This window comes from Staurois parvus, unplaced genomic scaffold, assembly GCF_062004578.1.
Source record: "Staurois parvus isolate SC_StPar_1 unplaced genomic scaffold, SC_StPar_1.0 ptg000294l, whole genome shotgun sequence".
In the NCBI taxonomy this organism is placed as follows: domain Eukaryota; kingdom Metazoa; phylum Chordata; class Amphibia; order Anura; family Ranidae; genus Staurois; species Staurois parvus.
Window position 1 is genome coordinate 5,674,027 of NW_028318090.1, and position 27,071 is coordinate 5,701,097.

At 46.7% G+C, this 27,071-nt stretch overlaps 1 long non-coding RNA gene across 1 annotated transcript in view; it reads left to right on the forward strand.

Annotated features, from left to right (window-relative positions):
- Positions 1-4,611: 4,611 nt before the first annotated feature.
- LOC149458114 (uncharacterized) overlaps positions 4,612-27,071 on the forward strand; it is a 39,749-nt gene continuing 17,289 nt past the window's right edge. The window contains exons 1-2 of the long non-coding RNA XR_016313515.1: positions 4,612-4,728; positions 6,529-6,648. This is a non-coding gene — a long non-coding RNA (uncharacterized LOC149458114). The remainder of the gene's footprint in view (positions 4,729-6,528; positions 6,649-27,071) is intronic.

A 27,071-nucleotide genomic window follows, 5' to 3' on the forward strand; every position in this document is an offset into this window, starting at 1 on the left:
TTTGAACCCATTAACCATTCACTCTACACAAAATTACAGCAAAAACAAAGAAAAACAAAACAAACTAAAATAAGTAAATTAACTTCCTCCCCATTGGACAAACCATAAAAAATATATTAAAAATAAGGGTAGCCTTCTTTCTTAATTTGTCACATGTAAGATCCTTCCCCGTCATTCAAATCTGAAGGGTAAAATGTTGCAGTGTTTTCTGTTGAGTGCAAGAAATGATTAGGAATTACAACAAGGGAACTGAGTCATGAGAATCTCCTAGAATCACGTGCTTACTGTAATAACCCTCTTTGGGCTCATTCACACCTGCTTTTGCTGCCTTTCTCAAGGCAGGCAATAGGCATGGACAAACATAACATTTCATTGGCTGATATCTGTTTTATTAAAATGAATAAGTAAATGCATCAACAGTTGCCAACTATTTTTGCTAAGTAATATAGATTAAATAAACACATCAATGTAAATCAAATGATATATTAATAACACTGTTCAACAAATTTTTATTTTTTGCCAGTTTTGGAAACAAAAGGATCCATTTCTTAATGAATTTCACATTCTGAGTTCAAATATAACAATGAAATTTGTCAATTGGCTCTAGTTTTTCTGTAAACGGAAAGTTTTCTACTATAGGCGTAATGACTACATAATGCACAATAATTATATAGATAGATGTCTTTCCACAAATATAAAGCAAGTGATATTGACTACATAACAAAGCCTAAATGGCATAATATATTGCATAGGATTACCAAGAAAAATTATAGCCATAAGCTAAGTTGAATCATTTTAATACTTAGGATTCTCACTAGTTTTGTCTTCAGTTTGTGTCTGTTTTGCTTCTCTTGGCTTTTCTCTTGTATTCGAGGAAAGGGCTATCTCTTACAACTGCACGTGACTACACGCTTCAGGTTCTTCCTCACTTGACTCAACCACAAAGGATTCTGGTGCTTTAGGAATTGGTAGCCCCTCTCCATGAGGAACTGGACGTATTGCCGATGGAATATTTGGATAGTGCACAGATAACTTTTTCTTCTTATTTAGCCCTTTTGTTGGAGGCACCATACAAAAGTAACAATTACTAACATGATCTGTTGGCTCTCTCCAAATCATTGGCACAGCGAAAGGCATAGATGCCTTTTTTCCATTCAACCATTGCTCCAGTGCCGTCCCACAAGAATTGCAGCATATATGTGGTGCCCAGCTCTTGTCCTGGTCTCCTATCTTGCCGCCAAAATACAAGTTGTAGGCTTTCTTAATCATTCCTGTTATCCTCCTTTTTTGTGAGATAAAAGTTATTTCACCGCAGATATAGCAGAAATTATCTGCTTTATTCACACAAGTTCGAGGCATTACTGAGTAGCCTATATAAGCATAAAACGAAATGTAAAGACGAACTACAATCAGCTACAGATACTGCAGCTTTTATGCAGTGAAGTGATGCAATTAAAGGCTAATATTGCATCATCTCAGTATACATGCAATTTTCTATTGGTCACCAGTATCAATTGCGCAATATGCAGCTGAAGTTGCATCATAATTTTGAATGGCTTACGTCATTAGATGGGTGAATATATCATGGAAACTAGAGCCAATCAACATTTTTTAGGGTCATTTTCATTTTCAGCACCCCAAAATTATGTAAGATTAGCTAATTTTATGCCCAAAACTTTTTACCTGTTGAACAGTGTAATAACAGCAAAAATATAAAGAAAAAGTGAGCGCTCTTAAATTCAGCAGCTATAGCACCAAAGGTAACCAATAAAAACCTTCAGATAATCATATCAAATAAAAAGGTGCAGCGCTAAAAGCATACAGTGGGGCAAAAAAGTATTTAGTCAGCCACCAATTGTGCAAGTTCTCCCACTTAAAAAGATGAGAGAGGCCTGTAATTGGCATCATAGGTAGACCTCAACTATGAGAGACAAAATGAGAAAAAAAATCCAGACAATCACATTGGCTGATTTGGAAAGAATTTATTTGCAAATTATGGTGGAAAATAAGTATTTGGTCACCTACAAACAAGCAAGATGTCTGGGTCTCACAGACCTGTACCTTCTTCTTTAAGAGGCTCCTCTGTCCTGCACTCATTACCTGTATCAATGGCACCTGTTTGAACTTGTTATCAGTATAAAAGACACCTGTCCACAACCTCAAACAGTCACACTCCAAACTCCACTATGGTGAAGACCAAAGAGCTGTCGAAGGACACCAGAAACAAAATTGTAGACCTGCACCAGGCTGGGAAGACTGAATCTGCAATAGGCAAGCAGCCTAATTAGCCTAATTGCACCATAATTTGCAAATAAATTCTTTCCAAATCAGCCAATGTGATTGTCTGGATTTTTTTTCTCATTTTGTCTCTCATAGTTGAGGTCTACCTATGATGCCAATTACAGGCCTCTCTCATCTTTTTAAGTGGGAGAACTTGCACAATTGGTGGCTGACTAAATACTTTTTTGCCCCACTGTATAAAATTATTAATGTCCATAAATGAATTAATATGCCAAATTATAAAGTGTCAGTCTGTGCAGATCTGGGTAAGAGATAACAGTAGAATCCAAATAATGGTGCTCCAAAAAGTGCTTGAATTTTAACCTTGAATTTGCAAATTCCTTTATTTATTAAATAAATCATTTATCATTCAGCCTACTACACTATGGGCATCCTATATGGTCTCCTGCGTGGAGCTATTTATTTTTAGAGCCCATCCTGATCCAGCCATCCATCAGTATCCAGAGAGGGGAGTTCCTTAAAGCTGACACCTATACCCGTCCATCCTTTAAAAGGATCTCTGGTCAGCTGGATCCTGTACTTTCCCGTGAATCCCTGACAGCACCACCAGATCTAGAGGGAGGATCATCCTGAAGCAGGACCTTATCCAGATCCTAAAGGGGACCTCTACACATATATACAATGCGTATTTACGTTACGCATCTGGTGAGTGCGTAATTTTACCACACTTTTTGGAGCACCATTATTTGGATTCTACTGTTATCTCTTACCCAGATCTGCACAGACTGACACTTTATAATTTGGCATATTAATTCATTTATGGACATTAATAATTTTATATATGCTTTTAGCACTGCACCTTTTTATTTGATATATATTAATAATAATTCATTTGTTATAAATATGAATAAATAAAAGATGTGGCTGCTCATCCAAAAACATAACTGCAAACACAAAAAGAAAAAGCTCTGATGACAAAAAAAATAGTGCTGCAAAAATATACTAAAAATAATTGTCTCAAGTCCTATTTTGTATACATCAAGGAATCCCTTTAGATTGTAAACTCCATGAGTAGGGACCTCCCAATCCTTCTGTTTTGAATTGTATTTTAATTGTGCTGTCTCCCTTTATATTGTAAAGCGCTGCGCAAATTGTTGGCACAATATAAATCCTGTTTTATAATAATAACAATAATAAAAATGGCAGTGGGTGAATCCTTTTTCACATTATAATGAGGACAGTAACTGAAATTGTTAAGTAGAATTGCCCCCACCTGTTGGATGCCCTCTAGAAAGGATAATTCAAACGTGATTCAAATTCATATCTATATATACACATTATATACTGTATATATGTACTGTATGTGTGTGATATATATATCACGCATATACAGTAATAAATAAGAAAATGATGTGATTTTATTTCAAATTCTCTTTATTACGGTACTTGGCAAACCAAGGTGAGCAGGGTATAGTTACTTTTCATTTATTTATTCTGCAGGAATTGAGGGGAAATCACTATTTATTCTCTCTTTGCCGATGCAAATATCTTTGTATCACTCTAAACTCCAAACACTTTGATACTTTTTGTTTAAAGCAAAATTGCACATGTGTTGGAGATATGAACCATCCTGATAAACTATAGACACTGGGGGGTTGATTTACTAAAACTAGTTCACTCAGAATCTGGTGTCAGCTGTGCATGGTAGCCAATCAGCTTCTAACTTTAGCTTGTTCAATTAAGCTTTGGCAATAAAACCTGGAAGCTGATTGGTTTCTGTGTGAAGTTGCACCAGAATTTGCTCTCTCAAGTTTACTAAATTACCCTCTGTGAGGAGTTTAGCAAAGTTTGAAATATGAAAATCTTCTGCTCTGTTGATACTGATGTAGGCCCTGTCAGCACTTTTTAAAATTCACTGCAAACAAAGAGTATCTGACTTCATTTTACCCAGTTAGATTTAGTGCTGGAAAAACATTTCAAGCTAAACACCCCTTTATGCGTGCTACAGGGGTTCAACACATCTGATTAAAAGTGAAATTCCTCTTGCAGGGGATGCCTGTAAATTGATATAATGCTCTGTAGAAACATCAGGTAAAAGCAATAAGTCAATCCCATTGGCTGGATGGAAATTATGAGGCGTTCAGTGCAGAAAGTACTGTTACCATGATGACAGTACCAGGTAGTTTATAATGGCATTTCTGAATAGTCTGCAGCACAATAGATTCCCTGCTGTCATTGCTCCCAGAGACCTGCTGTTGATCTGTTGACACTTGTAGTTTATCTGCATTGATCTGTCATCATGTATTTCTGTGTTCTTTCATCTTACCACCTCACACATCCACTGTGTGCATTTCTGTATCCTTTCAGTGTGGTGTCACCCAAACTCTGAAAATACCAGATCGGTGCTTTGGTGCCCATGTAAAGCCAGTATTCAAAGCAAAATTTTTCCAGCAAGCTACAGGAAGATTTACATAGTTCAACCAAAAGGTAAAATAAATAAATGTAAAAAGCCTTAAATTCTGAGTGAACCCTCAATTACTGTTGATCCAGAAAAAGGCAAAAAAGTTTATAAGGCGTGATCCAATTTTTCCAATAGGGGAATATTTTTTTATTTATTTAACTGTAGTGCCCCTCAGGTTTAGCTAGGGAAGCTAGTTAGTTTTTTAAGGAAGAGGCTGAATAGCAGCCTGGGATGAGTCAACCAGGTTATTCTGGGTCAGGGCTGAGGGCTCTGCAGGCCACTTCCCTGATACCTCCCCCTGTTCTAGAAGCTTAAAAAGTTTCTAGAAGGCAGTGGGTGGGGGTGAGGAGGGGCGGATCTGCAATACTTAAGGGATCTTGGCCAATCCCCAAGCAGGAGGCTGAACTTTGGGCCAGGATGGCCCTTAAGTATGAGAGAGCCTGATCAGCAGGAGGAGCAGTGTCAGGTGGAAGATGGAGTGAGAGGCTGGAGAGTGGAGCATGTGAGTGGGCCCAGGGAAGGCACCTACCTGCAGGCAGGTTCTGGAGAAGAGGATGTCCACTGTACCACCGTCTACAAAGGAGGACAATCTTGAGCTGCAGGGAAGGAGCCAGCCCAGCGAAAGTCATGAAGGCAGCCACCAATCCATTGAGCTATTGGAACAATGTGAGCACTCTTACACCCCCTGGGCCAGATAAGGGGAGACGGCAATCAGGTGGCAAACCAAACTATCTTCTCATTCAGGGCTGCTGTGCTAAATTGGCAGTTTTTGGGCCCCCTTGTTCATGGAATACCCTCAATGCAGCTGGGTAAGAGAGGATTAATCTGGGGTCTGAAGAGGTACACCACAGCTGGAATGCTCTTAAAGGAGAGACTACTTTATCCATATCTGTACAGAGTTGCTAAAGCATTTGTCTTCAAGTTTGCAGTTTCCTTGGACATCCCATAGACCCCTCAACCCCATCCAGGTTCTAAACGCCTTTAATAAAATCACAAAACCAAGCTCAAGGACTGTTTACTGACTTTGAATGCAACATGTGGTATAAAATGTGTGTTTCCTGGCTGTGCAGAGCTGTAGGGAGACCCAAACCTCAGCCATTTTCCATTGAAATCAGCCTGAAGGCATAGAAGGTTCTGCTGTGATTCTGCCTGCGAACCCAGATCGCACTGCAGCGGCAGGAGCTTCTTTTGGATGAGAAGCTTTGCATGATGCGGTTTGCCACAATTGCAGCACAATTTATCATTGTGGCAGAACTACACCATGTTTAGGTTCCATTGTTAATTATTGGCACACAAACACGCATGGTGTGTTTTGCCACTATTGCAGTGCGATTTGTGATCGTGGGCAGAATTGCAGTGATTCTGCCTGAGATCTCAAAATGTCAGATGTAAACAGGGCCTAAGAGCTCCAATACACACTGAAAATATGACTATTGTGAGCCCACCATTTTATAGAAAGGTGGGTCATCCATTCCTTCAAATTATTGGCACAGTTGACCTGCACTACATTATTGGTTGTCCCTTATTTCTGATGAACATGCAGTTTTCAATGAAAAGTTTGTAAATTATGAATTTTTATGAATCCAGGAACTCGCGAACCTATAGAAATGGTGAACCTGAACCTCATCCCTATATAGCACCAATATCTTTAGAAGTACAAAACAATATCAGGACAAGTAGGAGTAAGACTATTCTTACACGCAGGCAAATCAGGTTGAAAAAATATAATTTACAGTCTAAAAGTATATCTATATTTTATTTTGAAAAGAGTAGGGGAGAGTTACCTCTTCCACTGTAATTTTTTTTCACTCTCTGTGTCTCATTAGGGGGATTTTCCTTTACTTTCCATCCTGTAGACTCAAGAGGAACTAAGAAGATACCTTTCAAACATCTATAACCCGAAATGGTGCTATTAAATATGAATTCTGAGAAGGTCAAGTTGGAAGGTAAAAATGTTTTAAATTTTTTTGTGGTAGGTTTTAGGATTCTCATTCTCAAGGTACTGAAAACAACCCAAATCTCAAAATTGAGAAGGGCAATAAGATATAAGTAATAAAAAAAAATATATATATATATATATACAGTATATATCTGTCTTATCACAAATAATTCTGTGATCTACTTTAAGAACACAAATATCTACAAATATTTTCTAATAATTTGACATTTTAACTTTTTCATCCTGGTATTAACATATCATTATTAAAGCTGAACTCCAATCTCACCTTCGGTCTTGCAAAGCTCTACAAACTCCTCTCCTGTACTGAAATTGCTTACTCTGATTTCACTGTGCACTGTGAACTATTCACAGTGTGCATTAGAAGCTGCAGCAAGTCGGAGGGAGCCCACCTCATTCCCTGGGTGGAGGACTTCCATCCTCATCTAATACTTTACTCCCTAGCAGGAGCGGACTGACAACTCATGGGGCCCCCCGGGCAATAGGGGATCATGGGGCCCCTGTGTTCTTGCCCAAACTCAAAAAAGCCTATGAAAAATGTACCAGGAGCATCTCATGGGGCCCCCTACTGACCCTGGGCCCTCGGGCAGTGCCCGAGTTTCCAAATGGTCAGTCCGCCCCTGCTCCCTAGCCTGACTGTCTCTGGTCTGCCCCTGTTGCTCATTGGATTTCAGTTCTTTCAATCATGGAGGTTCAGCATCACATGTGGGTGTTACCCAGGGTGCTCAGCAGGCAAATGTAGTCTGCCTAGGGACAGCCACTCCTCCAGACTGATATCCACCCATCAGGCCATTTTGAAATTAGTTTATCTCTTCCTAAGAGCTAACCCGCTGTTTGCATCAGGGCTTAGGGCTCTTCAGAACAGTACCGAGGCATAGTGCTGTGGTGTTTTTAATAATCAATGTACAGCACCCTGCCAGCTCCCCCCACCAACCATGATCTGGCTGTATTGCATAGGAAAGTACAGGCTTTTAAACATGCTTTACATATATCAAGCCAACTGACGTCTTTTTGTTGATAGTGATTCAGGTGCCTGTAAAGCCACCCGATCACTTCCACACTTTGAAAGTACTACCCTACCCCTGCTCGAATATCCTGACTCCGATATCCCTCCTGTGGGCCCTGGATGCTCACGGCAGGTGTTGGCGGGTAAAATGGATTAACATTAATGAACATCCTGAGTAAACCGAGGAGCATTTAGTCACTTCAGGGTTCAGCACTGTCATTTCCCAGCATTGCTTTCCAGGAAAGAAGGCAATCAAGCATGATCTCTGTGGGGTGCAGAGGTGACATTAGGGTTCTAATAGACTCCAGATGTCATCTTAAAGAAGACCTATGATTTCAATGATGCTTTTACATAGGGGGCCATTAGCCATAAAGTTGGTGAAAAAAAAGGTTTAAAATAAATTAAAGTAATATACAATCAATAAAAAAAATTAAAAGACCTCCCCCTACACAGCCCACCCTAGCACCCCCATAGACCTGACCATGCAGTATTTACTTAACTGCATTTCCTATCTGCCAGTGCTATTGAAAACATGGCAGCCCTGGCATCTCTCCAGCCGTGCATTTGCCTAGCTTGTCAATGTAGGCTGCCAAGGCTGCTATGTTTTGCATGGCATCCCTACAGATGGGCTTGTTTGTGTTAGCCGCTGTGGCTGCTGTGCTTGCATGGCATTCCTGGTGTCCCTCCAGACTGGCCGCATGGTAAACTCTCTGGGTCCACATGTGGCCTGAGGGACATGGGTTGGACACCCCTGGTCTACACATTTGTATAGTATGCTATTCCTTTATAACAAGGGTCTCCAAACATTCTAAACAATGTTTACCAGTTTTCTGTCCTTTAGACTTTGGGAGCTAGACTGTGGCCAGTGGGAGTAGGAAATACCCCAGCATCAATGGGAGTAGATGTTTCTCAGGCGTTGTGGTCAATGGGAGTAAATGTACATAGTGCCTGTGGTCAGTAAGCGGAATAATAGTGCTCCATCCTTAGTATTAGTGAGAGAAATAGTGCCTCATTGTTTATTTCAGTGGAAGAAATATTGCTCCATCGTTGATGTCAGTGGGAGGAATAGTGCCCTAAGGGCTGAATAAAGAGAGCAAAGGGCTGTATCTGTCTCGCAGGCCACAGTTTGGAGACCACTGTTGTATAATATGCGTATTTGTTTATTGCAATATATTGGTACATTGTTGTACACTATATATTATTTCTAATCTCTCTAGTGGAGCCTTGATAGCAGATTGTTGTAAATGCTCTAAAGGAGTCCTAATGCTTTCCCACTGCATCAAAAAAGTAGAAAAAATATTTACCTTGACAAAAATTTTAATTTCAATGCAAATGCGATTATTATTATACAGTATTTATAAAGCGCCAATAGTTCGCTCAGCGCTGTACATTACAAAGGGGGACAGAACATGTGACAGAACAATACCAATACAATGCAAAACATGAGGGGATTGAGGGTCCTGCTCTTTCAAGCTTACAATCTAGGAGGGAGGGAATGGTGGCACAGGAGGAGATAGCTGTGAGGGATGGAGTGGTAGGATGAGTGGAGGAGGTCGGCAAGTTAGCAGGGGGTGGGGTAGGCTTCCCTGAAGAGATAGGTTTTCAGGGTGCGCCTAAAGGAGAGGAGAGTAGGTGATAATCTGATGGGTTGGGGCAGGGAGTTCCAGAGGATGGGTGACACCCTGGAGAAGTCCTGGAGGCGGGCATGGGAGGAGGAGACCAGGGAACTAGAGAGAAGGAGGTCTTGTGAGGAGCGGAGTGTGCGTGCTGGGCGGTACTTGGATATTAGGTCAGTGATGTAGTTTGGGGCAGTATGGTGGACAGCTTTGTACGTCAGCATTAGGATTTTGAATTTGATCCGTTGTGCAATCGGAAGCCAGTGGAGGGATTGGCAGAGGGGAGTGGCGGAGACGGTGAATTAGTCTGGCAGCCGTATTCAGGATCGACTGAAGCGGGGATAGCCAGCGGCGAGGCAGGCCAGTGAGGAGAGAGTTGCAGTAGTCGAGTCGTGATATGATGAGGGAGAGGATGAGTTGTTTAGTGGTTTCTGGGGTTAGGAACGTGCGGATTTTGGCGATGTTGCGGAGGTGGAGTCTGCACAAGTTTGTTAAAGATTGGACTTGGGGCTGGAAGGATAGGTTGGAGTCCAGAATGACACCAAGTACTCTGGCCTGCGGGGCGGGTTTGATGGTAGCGTTTTTGGATGTGATAGAGAAGTCAATGGGGGGTGGTGTCCGGGCTGGGGGGAAGACAAGAAACTCGGTCTTGGAGAGGTTCAGTTTAAGAAAGTGGAGCGACATCCAGTCTGATATGTCGCTCAGCAGGTGTGTGATTCGGGCGGAGACCGAGGGGGTGAGGTGGGGGGTTGAGAGATAGATTTGTGTGTCGTCGGCATAGAGGTGGTAGTTGAAGCCGTGAGAGTGTATGAGTTGGCCAAGGGAGGAGGTATAGATGGAGAAGAGAAGGGGCCCGAGGACAGAGCCTTGAGGGACCCCAACAGAGAGGGGGAGTGAGAGGGAGGTGGTAGCATTATAGGTAACGCTGAAAGAGCGTTGTGACAGGTAGGATGAGAGCCAGGAGAGAGCAGAATCTCTGAGGCCGCAGAGAGGTCAAGGAGTAGGAGCACTGAATAGTGGCCATTAGCTTTGGCGGTTAGCAGGTCGTTGGAGAGTTTGAGTAAGGCAGTTTCGGTGGAGTGTAGGGGACGGAAGCCAGACTGTAGGGGATTGAGGAGGTTGTTGTCGTTGAAGTGAGAGCATAGGCGGGTGTAGACTAGGCGCTCGAGGAGTTTAGATGTAAATGGGAGCAGGGAGATGGGTCTGAGGTTGTTCGGGTCATTGAATGCATGAATGCATTTTAACCGTATGTACCAATTATGGTCTGAAATATCTTTATCTAAAATATAATTACCTTTTAGCTCCTAAATAAGTGGGCTGTCAACATTTAAAGCAGTATTAAACCCCAAACTAAAAATATAATATATTGCAGCTTACTAATTATTAGATGTGGTGGCTGCATTAGTTTTCTTTTTTATGATTTTTTCCCATTGTCTTGCATATATCAATGAGCATGATCTATGCGCTTCTGGTAAGCGCATAAATTGTTCTTTTGTCCTCTTACTGGGAGCACCGTAAAGAAAGAGACGTTTACCGGCATTATTTCATTGTACTAACTACATATTGAATCTAACAGTGACTTGAATTACACCTATTTAGTGCTGCACTATATTACTGTTTTGAAGTTAGAAGCTGATTGGCTACCATGCACAGCTGTACCACATTCTCAGTGCACCAGTTTTAGTAAATCCCTCCTTATGCCTTTATTTATACACCCCATGAAATGACATTATACAGTATTTAGTGATGTGATCTCACATACAGCTAGACACTGTAAGTGCATACTGTACTACATACTCATCTTTCCCCACCTGACAGGGCTTAGACCAGACAATCGGAAATAAAACAACCCGAGTACGCACAGTAGCTGGCTAAGAAGAAAAATCAACCTTTACTAGAACAGATAGAATACCTCTGCAAGTTATTACTAATTTGTTGTTCTAATCATAATTGTTTACACCCACCTGTTTAATAGATCATGAAATGGAATTATAAACAATCAGATAAAGCCTTCACTTTCCATCCGTGAACACTATTATGTTGTAGGTCTTTATAGCAGGAATAAAAAGAAATCTATGAATCATCGGCGTTCTGGAATGCAGTACACAATAAATAGGAAACAGACCAGTGGCAGCGCAGCCAAGTACATCACTCCACCATGAGTAATGAGCCCATCTTACTGTAGACATTGCTCAAGTCTTCATTCGTGCAGGAAAGTGCATGGTAAGCACTGAGCTAAAAATGGAGGCATCATAAATAATCATTTATACAAATAGAAAAGCAGAACTCCTTATATCTTGTTTAATGTATTTATAACAACCTACCATTTAAATGCCTGGGGCATGGCATCTAAATGATATCTGTATAAATAGCACGTTCATACAGTAGAACTTGATGTCTATACATAGTGAACACTGGGCTGTGTCATAAGTGGGCAGATGTCTTCTTTAACCTCCCTAGCGGTCTGATTATGTCCATATTTCTGTGCTCAAAGCAGTACATTTTTTTGCATGGAAATATGTATTTTTTTATTGTAGGCCTGTAATTTCTAGGAATAACTCACTGAAATCTGTCCGAACAAGAGTCTAGTAAACATCCCGGGTATGTTAAAATTTGAAACACGAAAGCATAAATTATAATTTAATAAATAATCATAAAAAATAATAATATAATAATACATTTCATTCAAAAATATAATCAAACCAAAAACATTGAAATTTGAAATAGAGCGCCAAGTTCGCACATCACTGAGCAAAGTCGCAGAATCGTTTTCAGTGCCTGATGACGAATTTCCCCACGAATCATTATCACTCAATTCTGCAAGTGGTTCTGATTTACTATCGCTGTTCTCTAGCTGGTCTAAAACCGATTTTTACATAAAGGGAACGCTTTTTGGACGCGTGGACGTTTCTCAGTTTCCAGGCAGAAAGAACAGTAAAAATGCAGGCAGGGCACAGGACAAAGCACTCGGGACAAAATGTATGTGAAATGGTTTGATACAGTAATGTTTTACTATGTTATTTTAGTGAATTTAGTGAATGTCACTTTTTGTCATTTTCAAATTTCCCGCCGTTCCGTCCCCGTACGTCCCGATGTCGCAGGGGACGAAACCCAGATGACAGATGCGGGCATCCGCCGGAGGACATTACAGGGGACACTGCAGGAGGGATATCGCGGGAGCGCAGGACAAGGTAAGTGATCGAGGGATCCCGGAGCAGCGCCGCATGGTAAGCCCGAGTGTAGCTCGGGGTTACCGCTTGTGGTACTGAAACTTTACCCCGAGCTACACTCGGGAATACCTCCAGGGAGGTTAAAAAATGGGCAGGGGACTCCTCCGTCCATCTTTAATCATGTAAAAACTTGCTGCATTATGTCCTGCAGCACAGCCAAGAAAGTACGTATATTTAAAGTGAACCTGTAGCCAAGCTATGGACATTCAAGTATTTACTAGTTCTCACTAAGCAGTAAATATGTTTTAAAACTATCCATCCCTGACCTCTGTAGCTGCAGACACAAATCCTCAAAGTTCACAAAAAAGGAAATTTGGTTGGGTATAATCAGATTCATAGTGACTTTATCACATTTTATTCTCTCTCTCTCAGCAGTGTCTTGGCAACCTTCCACCCTTCTAAGTTACAAAAATGAGTGCTGCCCCACAGTGACTGCAGCTACAAAGGTCAATGAGTGCTTGCTTTTAAGTTCATTTACTGCTTGTTAAGAATATGTCCATAGCCACACAGGTTCACCTTTTTTGTGATGTGGCAATGGAATCTCAGTGGACATACTCATAGGAGTCTATGCATTTATTCAGTTGGGTTCCAGAGCTCCCCAGCAGCTTCAAAACCCAAAGTCATCTAGTATGCCATTGCAGACTTCTTTGCCTCTTTTTGACTTTCATGAGTCATGATTGGCATGTTAATGTTATGAGTGTCCTCAGTGACCAAAACTGAGGCAAAAGAGGAAGGAAAGAGTAGGTCTAAGGATATCAGCTGGATGTCAGTATTTGGTGTTTACCAAGGCCAAACTTTTGGGACCCTCGGAAACCAACAGAAAGGGTAGGTACCATTGGGTGGGTTTTGCAAGCTTATAGCTAATTAAGGGTAGTTGGATCATACCTCAACATTTTACCACTTTCTAGTATCTAAATAGAATGTTAGGATATGCATAAATGAAGAAATCGGAAACTGTAGATCATTTTACTACAACCTTCATCCACCCATTTTTGTTCAGTCAAATAATCATTGTTGGGCGGCACAGTGGCTTAGTGGTTAGCACTTCTGCTTGGCAGTACTAGGGTCGTTGGTTCAAATCCCAACCATGGCACCACCTGCCTGGAGTTTGCATGTTCTCCCTGTGCCTGCATGGGTTTCCTCCAGGTACTCTGGTTTTCTCCCACACTCCAAAGACATGCAGGTAGGTTAATTGCATCCTGTATAAATTGTCCATAGTATGCATATGTATGAATGTGAGTTAGGGACCTTAGATTGTACACCCCTTGAGGGTTAGGGACTGATGTGAATGTACATTTACAGTGTATATATATATATATATATGTAAAGCGCTGCGTAAATTGATGGCGCTATATAAGTACCTGAAATAAATAAATTGTTATTCTTATCCCAAGGATGTGGCTTTGACAATAGAAAATGGCGTAGTTACATATTTAGCAAGGTTGAATAAGACACCAGTCAATTCAGTTTATCCTGAGTGTGTGTGTGTGTCACTACAATTTTCCATATCCCTGTAGATTGTGTTCACTAAAATACACAGTAAAAAGTTTTTTTCTATATATCTACACTCCCCACTCACAACAACCAACTGTGGGCAGGAGTTCTACATCCTTACCACTGTAACAGTAAAGAACCCTTTATGCAGGTTAAGATTGAATAGCTTCTCGTCCAGCTTCAATGTGTGGCCATGTGTCTTCTTTTGAGGACCTTAGATTAAATAGTTTCTTCCCAAAGCTGGAGTCCCTCAATGATTTGTATATTGTGATGATATACCCTCTTAAGCACCTCTTCTCCAGAGAGAGTACATTTAATGTTGGTAATTGTTCCTTTTATATAACTCCTCAAGATTCCCTTATTAGCTTTGTTACTGTTCACTGAACTCTCTCCAGTTCAAACCCATCCTACCTGAGGATTGGCGACTGAAGCTGGATGACATACTCAAGATGTGGCCAAACAAGAGTTTTGTAAAGTGATGAAATTTTAAGTTTTATCTCTTGAGTAAAAACCCTTTTTACCCACTTGAGCTCCGAATGGTTTTACCCCCTTCATGACCACACCATTTTTTTGCTATTTAGCACTGGCTGGCAATTGCACTGTCATGTAATGCTGCACCCAAATGAACTTTATATATAATTTTTTTTACACAGATTGAGCTTTCTTTTGGTGTTATTTGATCACCACTAGGTTTTTAAATTTTTTTTATATAAACAAAAAAGGCCAAAATTTATAAAATAAAAAAAAAAAATTCTGCTAAAAATATATCCAATAAAAAAAAATAACATTTCTCCATAAATTTAGGCCAAAATGTATTCTGCTACATGTCTTTTAGAGATGAGCGAAGAAATGAAAAATTCGATTCGACTGATTCGGCGAATTCGTGGACAATATTCGATTCGAGTCGAATAAATTCGCTGTGAATTTAACTTAAAAAAGGGTGTTTCTAGGCTTCAGAGAGACTTAATATTAGTGCAGAACACTGTACCTTTAATTTAAATGCCCTTGGAGTCTGCTGGGGAAGAGAAATAATACTGTCAGTCAGTATGACATGCAGATGAGTGCCGTCGATCTTAGAATCACCGCACACTTCACTCATTTGGGCAGTCACGGGGCCAAAACCAGAGTGTGGAGCCACAGTGTGGCGGTGGAGGCAGCAGCAATGGGAGGCCATACAGCACCCTATGACAAAAATGGAAACCACCAGCAGTGTGAGGAGACCTGAAAGTGGCACATGGCAGAGTGTGGCGATAGAGACAGCAGCAATGGGAGGCCGTACAGGGACCCATGACACACTCTGGACCTGGCAGCAGCATGAGGAGGCGGTACAGGGGCCCATGACAGATTACGGGCCTGGCAGCAGCATGAGGAGTCGGTACAGGGGCCCATGGCAGATTACGGGCCTGGCAGCAGCAATGGGAGGCCGTACAGGGACCCATGACACACTCTGGACCTGGCAGCAGCATGGGGAGGCGGTACAGGGGCCCATGACAGATTACGGGCCTGGCAGCAGCATGAGGAGTCGGTACGGGGGCCCATGACACACTCTGGACCTGGCAGCAGCATGAGGAGGCGGTACAGGGGCGCATGACAGATTACGAGCCTGGCAGCAGCAACTTGGACAGGAGGACGTTCAGCTTCTGCACCGTCGGGTGCGTGCTCGCAAACTGTTGTCTCTTGGAAACGGATTCCAAGAAAGACTGCTGACGGAATCCGTGAAGATGAGTAGCAGGAGAAGGAGCATCTGAACGAGCGGAATATGCCAACAAGCGACAACAGGGGCCCATGACAGATTACGGGCCTGGCAGCAGCATGAGGAGTCGGTACGGGGGCCCATGGCAGATTACGGGCCTGGCAGCAGCTATGGGAGGCCCGTAATCTGCCAGCACCCTATGACAAAAAATGGAACCCACCAGCAGTGTGAGGAGACCTGAAAGTGGCACATGGCAGCAGAGTGTGGCGATGGAGACAGCAGCAATGGGAGGCCGTACAGGGACCCATGAGAGACTCTGGACCTGGCAGCAGCATGAGGAGGCGGTATAGGGGCCCATGGCAGATTAGGGGCCTGGCAGCAGCTATGGGAGGCCCGTAATCTGCCAGCACCCTATGACAAAAAATGGAACACACCAGCAGTGTGAGGAGACCTGAAAGTGGCACATGGCAGAGTGTGGCGATGGAGGCAGCAGCAATGGGAGGCCGTACAGGGACCCATGAGAGACTCTGGACTTGGCAGCAGCATGAGGAGGCGGTATAGGGGCCCATGGCAGATTAGGGGCCTGGCAGCAGCTATGGGAGGCCCGTAATCTGCCAGCACCCTATGACAAAAAATGGAACACACCAGCAGTGTGAGGAGACCTGAAAGTGGCACATGTTTGGGGCATGATTCATGGCGGATTTAGTCAGTTGTGTCAGGAACTGGTGGTTTGAAATCCAGACTAATCCACGCCTGATTCATTTTCACAAACGTGAGTCTCTCCACACTTTGGGTGGACAGTCGTGTCCTCCGCGGAGTTGCAATACCTCCTGCCGCACTAAACACGCGCTCCGATGCCACGCTACTGGCCGGGCATGACAGCCTTTCAAGGGCAAATTCAGCTAGTTGGGGCCAAAGGTCAAGTTTCGTTGCCCAGTAGTCAAGGGGATTGTCTACCTCGGTTGGCAGGGTGCTGTCCAAGTAGGCCTAAGCCTGTTGTTTGAGGTCCTGCTCCAGGTCCACCTGATGCTGCTGCTGCTGCTGCGGCTGGTTAGTAGTTTCCTCACTGCGCTGGTGAAGAAAGCTACTCATCATCGACTGCAGACTGAGGCAGCCGCTGCTGGTGGAGCTGCCACTGCTCCTACCACCCCACCCCTCCCCTGCTGCCATGGCAGCGGAACACGAGCGCACAGGGCCCACAGTGTCTGAGGATGGACGTTGGCGCAGACAGGCAGAGACCAGCTGACTACATAGGTGTTTTTTATAGTACGTTATTTTGGCCTCCCTCTCAGCAGGTGTGAAAAAGGCCACCATTTTTGAACGGTAGCGAGGGTCCAACAAGGTGGACAGCCAAAAGTCATCCCTCTGTCTGATGGTTATTATTCGGCTGTCGCTACGCAAGCAACCGAGCATGCTATGGGCCATTTGTGCCAAGGAATGCGAGGGACTCCCTGCCTCCATCTCCACAGCATACTGCCACGGTGCGTCTAGGTCCTCTGTCTCCTCTTCCTCCTCCTCTACCAGATGCTCCTGCTCCTCCACTCCTGTCCGCTGAGTGGAAAAACCACCCATTTCACTCAATAATTCCTGAGCACCAATGTCCTCCTCTACCTCCTCCTCTTCTTCCAGTCCTGCCCCCACAGGGGCCATGTGGCGTTGAGATCTGTGCGCCACGTCTACCGCACCCTGACCAGCCATTGTTAACAGCATTTGTTCCAGGACGTGCAACAGAGGAATGACGTCGTTCATCCCATAGTCCTGCCGACTCACGAATAGCGTGGCCTCCTCAAAGGGCCTGAGCAAGCGCAGGTGTCACGCATGAGCTGCCAATGGCTGACATCTAAGTTACACAGGGAGTACCTTTATCTGCTTTTAACATCAGGAAATCTGTGATGGCCTTTTGCTGTTCGTAAAGGCGGTCTAACATATGTAGGGTTGAATTCCACGTTGTTGCAACGTCACAGCATGAGGAGTCGGTATAGGGGCCCATGGCAGATTAGGGGCCTGGCAGCAGTTATGGGAGGCCCATAATCTGCCAGCACCCTATGACAAAAAATGGAACACACCAGCAGTGTGAGGAGACCTGAAAGTGGCACATGGCAGAGTGTGGCGATGGAGACAGCAGCAATGGGAGGCCGTACAGGGACCCATGAGAGACTCTGGACCTGGCAGCAGCATGAGGAGGCGGTATATAGGGGCCTACGGCAGATTAGGGGCCTGGCAGCAGCTATAGGAGGCCCGTAATCTGCCAGCACCCTATGTCAAAAAATTCAACACACCAGCAGTGTGTGAGGAGACCTGAAAGTGGCACATGGCAGAGTGTGGCGATGGAGACAGCAGCAATGGGAGGCCGTACAGGGACCCATGAGAGACTCTGGACCTGGCAGCAGCATGAGGAGGCGGTATATAGGGGCTTATGGCAGATTAGGGGCCTGGCAGCAGCTATAGGAGGCCCGTAATCTGCCAGCACCCTATGTCAAAAAATTCAACACACCAGCAGTGTGAGGAGACCTGAAAGTGGCACATGGCAGCAGAGTGTGGCGATGGAGACAGCAGCAATGGGAGGCCGTACAGGGACCCATGACAGACTCTGAACTTGGCAGCAGCATGAGGAGGCGGTATATAGGGGCCCATGGCAGATTAGGGGCCTGGCAGCAGCTATGTGAGGCCCGTAATCTGCCTGCACCCTATGTCAAAAAATTTAACACACCAGCAGTGTGAAGAGACCTGAAAGTGGCACATGGCAGCAGACTGTGGCGATGGAGACAGCAGCAATGGGAGGCCGTACAGGGACCCATGACAGACTCTGAACTTGGCAGCAGCATGAGGAGGCGGTATATAGGGGCCCATGGCAGATTAGGGGCCTGGCAGCAGCTATGTGAGGCCCGTAATCTGCCTGCACCCTATGTCAAAAAATTTAACACACCAGCAGTGTGAAGAGACCTGAAAGTGGCACATGGCAGCAGACTGTGGCGATGGAGACAGCAGCAATGGGAGGCCGTACAGGGACCATGACAGACTCTGGACTTGGCAGCAGCATGAGGAGGCGGTATATAGGGGCCCATGGCAGATTAGGGGCCTGGCAGCAGCTATGTGAGGCCCGTAATCTGCCTGCACCCTATGTCAAAAAATTTAACACACCAGCAGTGTGAAGAGACCTGAAAGTGGCACATGGCAGCAGACTGTGGCGATGGAGACAGCAGCAATGGGAGGCCGTACAGGGACCATGACAGACTCTGGACTTGGCAGCAGCATGAGGAGGCGGTATATAGGGGCCCATGGCAGATTAGGGGCCTGGCAGCAGCTATGTGAGGCCCGTAATCTGCCTGCACCCTATGTCAAAAAATTTAACACACCAGCAGTGTGAAGAGACCTGAAAGTGGCACATGGCAGCAGAGTGTGGCGATGGAGACAGCAGCAATGGGAGGCCGTACAGGGACCCATGAGAGACTCTAGACTTGGCAGCAGCATGAGGAGGCGGTATATAGGGGCCCATGGCAGATTAGGGGCCTGGCAGCAGCTATGTGAGGCCCGTAATCTGCCTGCACCCTATGTCAAAAAATTAAACACACCAGCAGTGTGAAGAGACCTGAAAGTGGCACATGGCAGCAGAGTGTGGCGATGGAGACAGCAGCAATGGGAGGCCGTACAGGGACCCATGAGAGACTCTAGACTTGGCAGCAGCATGAGGAGGCGGTATATAGGGGCCCATGGCAGATTAGGGGCCTGGCAGCAGCTATGTGAGGCCCGTAATCTGCCTGCACCCTATGTCAAAAAATTTAACACACCAGCAGTGTGAAGAGACCTGAAAGTGGCACATGGCAGCAGAGTGTGGCGATGGAGACAGCAGCAATGGGAGGCCGTACAGGGACCATGACAGACTCTGGACTTGGCAGCAGCATGAGGAGGCGGTATATAGGGGCCCATGGCAGATTAGGGGCCTGGCAGCAGCTATGTGAGGCCCGTAATCTGCCTGCACCCTATGTCAAAAAATTTAACACACCAGCAGTGTGAAGAGACCTGAAAGTGGCACATGGCAGCAGAGTGTGGCGATGGAGACAGCAGCAATGGGAGGCCGTACAGGGACCATGACAGACTCTGGACTTGGCAGCAGCATGAGGAGGCGGTATATAGGGGCCCATGGCAGATTAGGGGCCTGGCAGCAGCTATGTGAGGCCCGTAATCTGCCTGCACCCTATGTCAAAAAATTTAACACACCAGCAGTGTGAAGAGACCTGAAAGTGGCACATGGCAGCAGAGTGTGGCGATGGAGACAGCAGCAATGGGAGGCCGTACAGGGACCATGACAGACTCTGGACTTGGCAGCAGCATGAGGAGGCGGTATATAGGGGCCCATGGCAGATTAGGGGCCTGGCAGCAGCTATGTGAGGCCCGTAATCTGCCTGCACCCTATGTCAAAAAATTAAACACACCAGCAGTGTGAAGAGACCTGAAAGTGGCACATGGCAGCAGAGTGTGGCGATGGAGACAGCAGCAATGGGAGGCCGTACAGGGACCATGACAGACTCTGGACTTGGCAGCAGCATGAGGAGGCGGTATATAGGGGCCCATGGCAGATTAGGGGCCTGGCAGCAGCTATGTGAGGCCCGTAATCTGCCTGCACCCTATGTCAAAAAATTTAACACACCAGCAGTGTGAAGAGACCTGAAAGTGGCACATGGCAGCAGAGTGTGGCGATGGAGACAGCAGCAATGGGAGGCCGTACAGGGACCCATGAGAGACTCTAGACTTGGCAGCAGCATGAGGAGGCGGTATATAGGGGCCCATGGCAGATTAGGGGCCTGGCAGCAGCTATGTGAGGCCCGTAATCTGCCTGCACCCTATGTCAAAAAATTAAACACACCAGCAGTGTGAAGAGACCTGAAAGTGGCACATGGCAGCAGAGTGTGGCGATGGAGACAGCAGCAATGGGAGGCCGTACAGGGACCATGACAGACTCTGGACTTGGCAGCAGCATGAGGAGGCGGTATATAGGGGCCCATGGCAGATTAGGGGCCTGGCAGCAGCTATGTGAGGCCCGTAATCTGCCTGCACCCTATGTCAAAAAATTTAACACACCAGCAGTGTGAAGAGACCTGAAAGTGGCACATGGCAGCAGAGTGTGGCGATGGAGACAGCAGCAATGGGAGGCCGTACAGGGACCATGACAGACTCTGGACTTGGCAGCAGCATGAGGAGGCGGTATATAGGGGCCCATGGCAGATTAGGGGCCTGGCAGCAGCTATGTGAGGCCCGTAATCTGCCTGCACCCTATGTCAAAAAATTAAACACACCAGCAGTGTGAAGAGACCTGAAAGTGGCACATGGCAGCAGAGTGTGGCGATGGAGACAGCAGCAATGGGAGGCCGTACAGGGACCATGACAGACTCTGGACTTGGCAGCAGCATGAGGAGGCGGTATATAGGGGCCCATGGCAGATTAGGGGCCTGGCAGCAGCTATGTGAGGCCCGTAATCTGCCTGCACCCTATGTCAAAAAATTTAACACACCAGCAGTGTGAAGAGACCTGAAAGTGGCACATGGCAGCAGAGTGTGGCGATGGAGACAGCAGCAATGGGAGGCCGTACAGGGACCCATGAGAGACTCTAGACTTGGCAGCAGCATGAGGAGGCGGTATATAGGGGCCCATGGCAGATTAGGGGCCTGGCAGCAGCTATGTGAGGCCCGTAATCTGCCTGCACCCTATGTCAAAAAATTTAACACACCAGCAGTGTGAAGAGACCTGAAAGTGGCACATGGCAGCAGAGTGTGGCGATGGAGACAGCAGCAATGGGAGGCCGTACAGGGACCCATGAGAGACTCTAGACTTGGCAGCAGCATGAGGAGGCGGTATATAGGGGCCCATGGCAGATTAGGGGCCTGGCAGCAGCTATGTGAGGCCCGTAATCTGCCTGCACCCTATGTCAAAAAATTAAACACACCAGCAGTGTGAAGAGACCTGAAAGTGGCACATGGCAGCAGAGTGTGGCGATGGAGACAGCAGCAATGGGAGGCCGTACAGGGACCATGACAGACTCTGGACTTGGCAGCAGCATGAGGAGGCGGTATATAGGGGCCCATGGCAGATTAGGGGCCTGGCAGCAGCTATGTGAGGCCCGTAATCTGCCTGCACCCTATGTCAAAAAATTTAACACACCAGCAGTGTGAAGAGACCTGAAAGTGGCACATGGCAGCAGAGTGTGGCGATGGAGACAGCAGCAATGGGAGGCCGTACAGGGACCATGACAGACTCTGGACTTGGCAGCAGCATGAGGAGGCGGTATATAGGGGCCCATGGCAGATTAGGGGCCTGGCAGCAGCTATGTGAGGCCCGTAATCTGCCTGCACCCTATGTCAAAAAATTAAACACACCAGCAGTGTGAAGAGACCTGAAAGTGGCACATGGCAGCAGAGTGTGGCGATGGAGACAGCAGCAATGGGAGGCCGTACAGGGACCATGACAGACTCTGGACTTGGCAGCAGCATGAGGAGGCGGTATATAGGGGCCCATGGCAGATTAGGGGCCTGGCAGCAGCTATGTGAGGCCCGTAATCTGCCTGCACCCTATGTCAAAAAATTTAACACACCAGCAGTGTGAAGAGACCTGAAAGTGGCACATGGCAGCAGAGTGTGGCGATGGAGACAGCAGCAATGGGAGGCCGTACAGGGACCCATGAGAGACTCTAGACTTGGCAGCAGCATGAGGAGGCGGTATATAGGGGCCCATGGCAGATTAGGGGCCTGGCAGCAGCTATGTGAGGCCCGTAATCTGCCTGCACCCTATGTCAAAAAATTTAACACACCAGCAGTGTGAAGAGACCTGAAAGTGGCACATGGCAGCAGAGTGTGGCGATGGAGACAGCAGCAATGGGAGGCCTTACAGGGACCCATGAGAGACTCTAGACTTGGCAGCAGCATGAGGAGGCGGTATATAGGGGCCCATGGCAGATTAGGGGCCTGGCAGCAGCTATGTGAGGCCCGTAATCTGCCTGCACCCTATGTCAAAAAATTTAACACACCAGCAGTGTGTGAGGAGACCTGAAAGTGGCACATGGCAGAGTGTGGCGATGGAGACAGCAGCAATGGGAGGCCGTACAGGGACCCATGAGAGACTCTGGCACTGGCAGCAGCATGAGGAGGCGGTATATAGGGGCCCATGGCAGATTAGGGGCCTGGCAGCAGCTATGGGAGGCCCGTAATCTGCCAGCACCCTATGTCAAAAAACTGAACACACCAGCAGTGTGAGGAGACCTGAAAGTGGCACATGGCAGAGTGTGGCGATGGAGACAGCAGCAATGGGAGGCCGTACAGGGACCCATGACAGACTCTGGACCTGGCAGCAGCATGAGGAGGCGGTATATAGGGGCCTATGGCAGATTAGGGGCCCGTAATCTGCCAGCACCCTATGTCAAAAAACTGAACACACCAGTAGTGTGTGAGGAGACCTGAAAGTGGCACATGGCAGAGTGTGGCGATGGAGACAGCAGCAATGGGAGGCCGTACAGGGACCCATGAGAGACTCTGGACCTGGCAGCAGCATGAGGAGGCGGTATATAGGGGCCTATGGCAGATTAGGGGCCTGGCAGCAGCTATGGGAGGCCCGTAATCTGCCAGCACCCTATGTCAAAAAACTGAACACACCAGCAGTGTGTGAGGAGACCTGAAAGTGGCACATGGCAGAGTGTGGCGATGGAGACAGCAGCAATGGGAGGCCGTACAGGGACCCATGAGAGACTCTGGCACTGGCAGCAGCATGAGGAGGCGGTATATAGGGGCCTATGGCAGATTAGGGGCCTGGCAGCAGCTATGGGAGGCCCGTAATCTGCCAGCACCCTATGTCAAAAAATTCAACACACCAGCAGTGTGAGGAGACCTGAAAGTGGCACATGGCAGAGTGTGGCGATGGAGACAGCAGCAATGGGAGGCCGTACAGGGACCCATGACAGACTCTGGACCTGGCAGCAGCATGAGGAGGCGGTATATAGGGGCCTATGGCAGATTAGGGGCCCGTAATCTGCCAGCACCCTATGTCAAAAAACTGAACACACCAGTAGTGTGTGAGGAGACCTGAAAGTGGCACATGGCAGAGTGTGGCGATGGAGACAGCAGCAATGGGAGGCCGTACAGGGACCCATGAGAGACTCTGGACCTGGCAGCAGCATGAGGAGGCGGTATATAGGGGCCTATGGCAGATTAGGGGCCTGGCAGCAGCTATGGGAGGCCCGTAATCTGCCAGCACCCTATGTCAAAAAACTGAACACACCAGCAGTGTGTGAGGAGACCTGAAAGTGGCACATGGCAGAGTGTGGCGATGGAGACAGCAGCAATGGGAGGCCGTACAGGGACCCATGAGAGACTCTGGACCTGGCAGCAGCATGAGGAGGCGGTATATAGGGGCCTATGGCAGATTAGGGGCCTGGCAGCAGCTATAGGAGGCCCATAATCTGCCAGCACCCTATGTCAAAAAATTCAACACACCAGCAGTGTGAGGAGACCTGAAAGTGGCACATGGCATGAGACACTGTGGACCTGGCAGCAGCATGAGGAGGCGGTATATAGGGGCCCATGGCAGATTAGGGGCCTGGCAGCAGCTATGGGAGGCCCGTAATCTGCCAGCACCCTATGTCAAAAAACTGAACACACCAGCAGTGTGTGAGGAGACCTGAAAGTGGCACATGGCAGAGTGTGGCGATGGAGACAGCAGCAATGGGAGGTCTCCCATTGTCCCAACATGGCCCAAATAGTCCCAACATGGGCCCCCTGGCCACGCTTGACTTTCTGGCCACATAGTCGACATACGGCTACGTTTACTTCCTCGGGCGGCTTGACGAAATATTGCCACACCGCCGAGTAGGAAACTTTGCCCCCGATACTCCTCACTGGCTGACTGCTGCTTCCTCCGTGCACACCAGCACCACTACTGGCCGTGGTGGTAGGCTGCAGTGGAGCTGGTGCTCTACTCCGTGGCCGTTTGGCTCCACTGACACTGCTTCCACTGACACTGCTGCGACCCTGCTGCTGTCTCCTGGGCAACCCACCGACTGTTTCGCTCACTGCCAAGCTGCCACCCTCTTCTCCTGATGATGCGGAAGAAATTGCCTGATGACGACGAGGCTGCCAAGTGCGATCAACCTCCTCATCATCAAGTAGGGTCTCCGCCTCACTACTAGCCCCCTCGGCTGCGTCTGGGTCAGGAGACAGACCTGTCTCCAGACCGGCTACCGGGCCACTCTCCTCGCCACTACTTCTTCGCCTAGCTGCTGAAAAGGCGGATGTCTCCCCCCGTTCCTGACCGCCCTCTGTTAGCTCTTCCTCACTGTACAGTGGGGCTGAGCCCACAGCATGCGATACTTCGCTTGGTGAGGGAACACCAAAGGACAGGGGCAGGTAGAGGACACGTGATTTCAGTGGGCTAGGTCCCGGGCCATGCCAACTAACGTTTGTGTCTGACGTACCCACCGACCGTTGGCTGTAGGTGTCAGAGGTGACCTGGAAAGAGGAAGACGACCGAGCCAACCAATCGATAACGGCAGGGTTGTCGGTGGAGACACGACCGCTGGATGACACCGGGAGCACTGGCCTCTGGCTGCGAATAGTGCTGCCTCGACCCCTTCCTCTGCTGCCACGTCTGCTCGCTCCTAAAACATTGCCTCCTCTGCCACTCCTCTGCATGTTGTCTGACATACTATTTAATTCAACGATTATGTGTCCCTGAGTAACAATTCTGTGTCCCTGAGTAACAATTCTGTGTCTGTGCGAGTAACAATTCTGTGGCCCTAAGTAACAGTTCTGTGGCCCTCAGTAACAATTCTGTGTCTGTCCCTGAGTAACAATTCTGTGGCCCTAACTAAAGTTTCTGTGGCCCTAAGTAACAATTCTCTGGCACTCAGTAACAATTCTGTCTGTCCCTGAGTAACAATTCTGTGGCCCTAATAACGTTTCTGTGGCCCTAAGTAACAATTATCTGGCACTCAGTAACAATTCTGTCTGTCCCTGAGTAACAATTCTCTGGCACTCAGTAACAATTCTGTCTGTCCCTGAGTAACAATTCTCTGGCACTCAGTAACAATTCTGTCTGTCCCTGAGTATGAATTCTGTGGCCCTGAGTAACAATTCTGTGTCTGCGCGAGTAACAATTCTGTGTCTGTGCAAGTAACAATTTTGTGTCTGTGCGAGTAACAATTCTCTGGCACTCAGTAACAATTCTGTCTGTCCCTGAGTAACAATTCTCTGGCACTCAGTAACAATTCTGTCTGTCCCTGAGTAACAATTCTCTGGCACTCAGTAACAATTCTGTCTGTCCCTGAGTAACAATTCTCTGGCACTCAGTAACAATTCTGTCTGTCCCTGAGTAACAATTCTCTGGCGCTCAGTAACAATTCTGTCTGTCCCTGAGTATGAATTCTGTGGCCCTGAGTAACAATTCTGTGTCTGTGCGAGTAACAATTCTGTGTCTGTGCAAGTAACAATTTTGTGTCTGTGCGAGTAACAATTCTCTGGCACTCAGTAACAATTCTGTCTGTCCCTGAGTAACAATTCTCTGGCACTCAGTAACAATTCTGTCTGTCCCTGAGTAACAATTCTCTGGCACTCAGTAACAATTCTGTCTGTCCCTGAGTAACAATTCTCTGGCACTCAGTAACAATTCTGTCTGTCCCTGAGTATGAATTCTGTGGCCCTGAGTAACAATTCTGTGTCTGCGCGAGTAACAATTCTGTGTCTGTGCAAGTAACAATTTTGTGTCTGTGCGAGTAACAATTCTCTGGCACTCAGTAACAATTCTGTCTGTCCCTGAGTAACAATTCTCTGGCACTCAGTAACAATTCTGTCTGTCCCTGAGTAACAATTCTCTGGCACTCAGTAACAATTCTGTCTGTCCCTGAGTAACAATTCTCTGGCACTCAGTAACAATTCTGTCTGTCCCTGAGTAACAATTCTCTGGCGCTCAGTAACAATTCTGTCTGTCCCTGAGTATGAATTCTGTGGCCCTGAGTAACAATTCTGTGTCTGTGCGAGTAACAATTCTGTGTCTGTGCAAGTAACAATTTTGTGTCTGTGCGAGTAACAATTCTCTGGCACTCAGTAACAATTCTGTCTGTCCCTGAGTAACAATTCTCTGGCACTCAGTAACAATTCTGTCTGTCCCTGAGTAACAATTCTCTGGCACTCAGTAACAATTCTGTCTGTCCCTGAGTAACAATTCTCTGGCACTCAGTAACAATTCTGTCTGTCCCTGAGTATGAATTCTGTGGCCCTGAGTAACAATTCTGTGTCTGCGCGAGTAACAATTCTGTGTCTGTGCAAGTAACAATTTTGTGTCTGTGCGAGTAACAATTCTCTGGCACTCAGTAACAATTCTGTCTGTCCCTGAGTA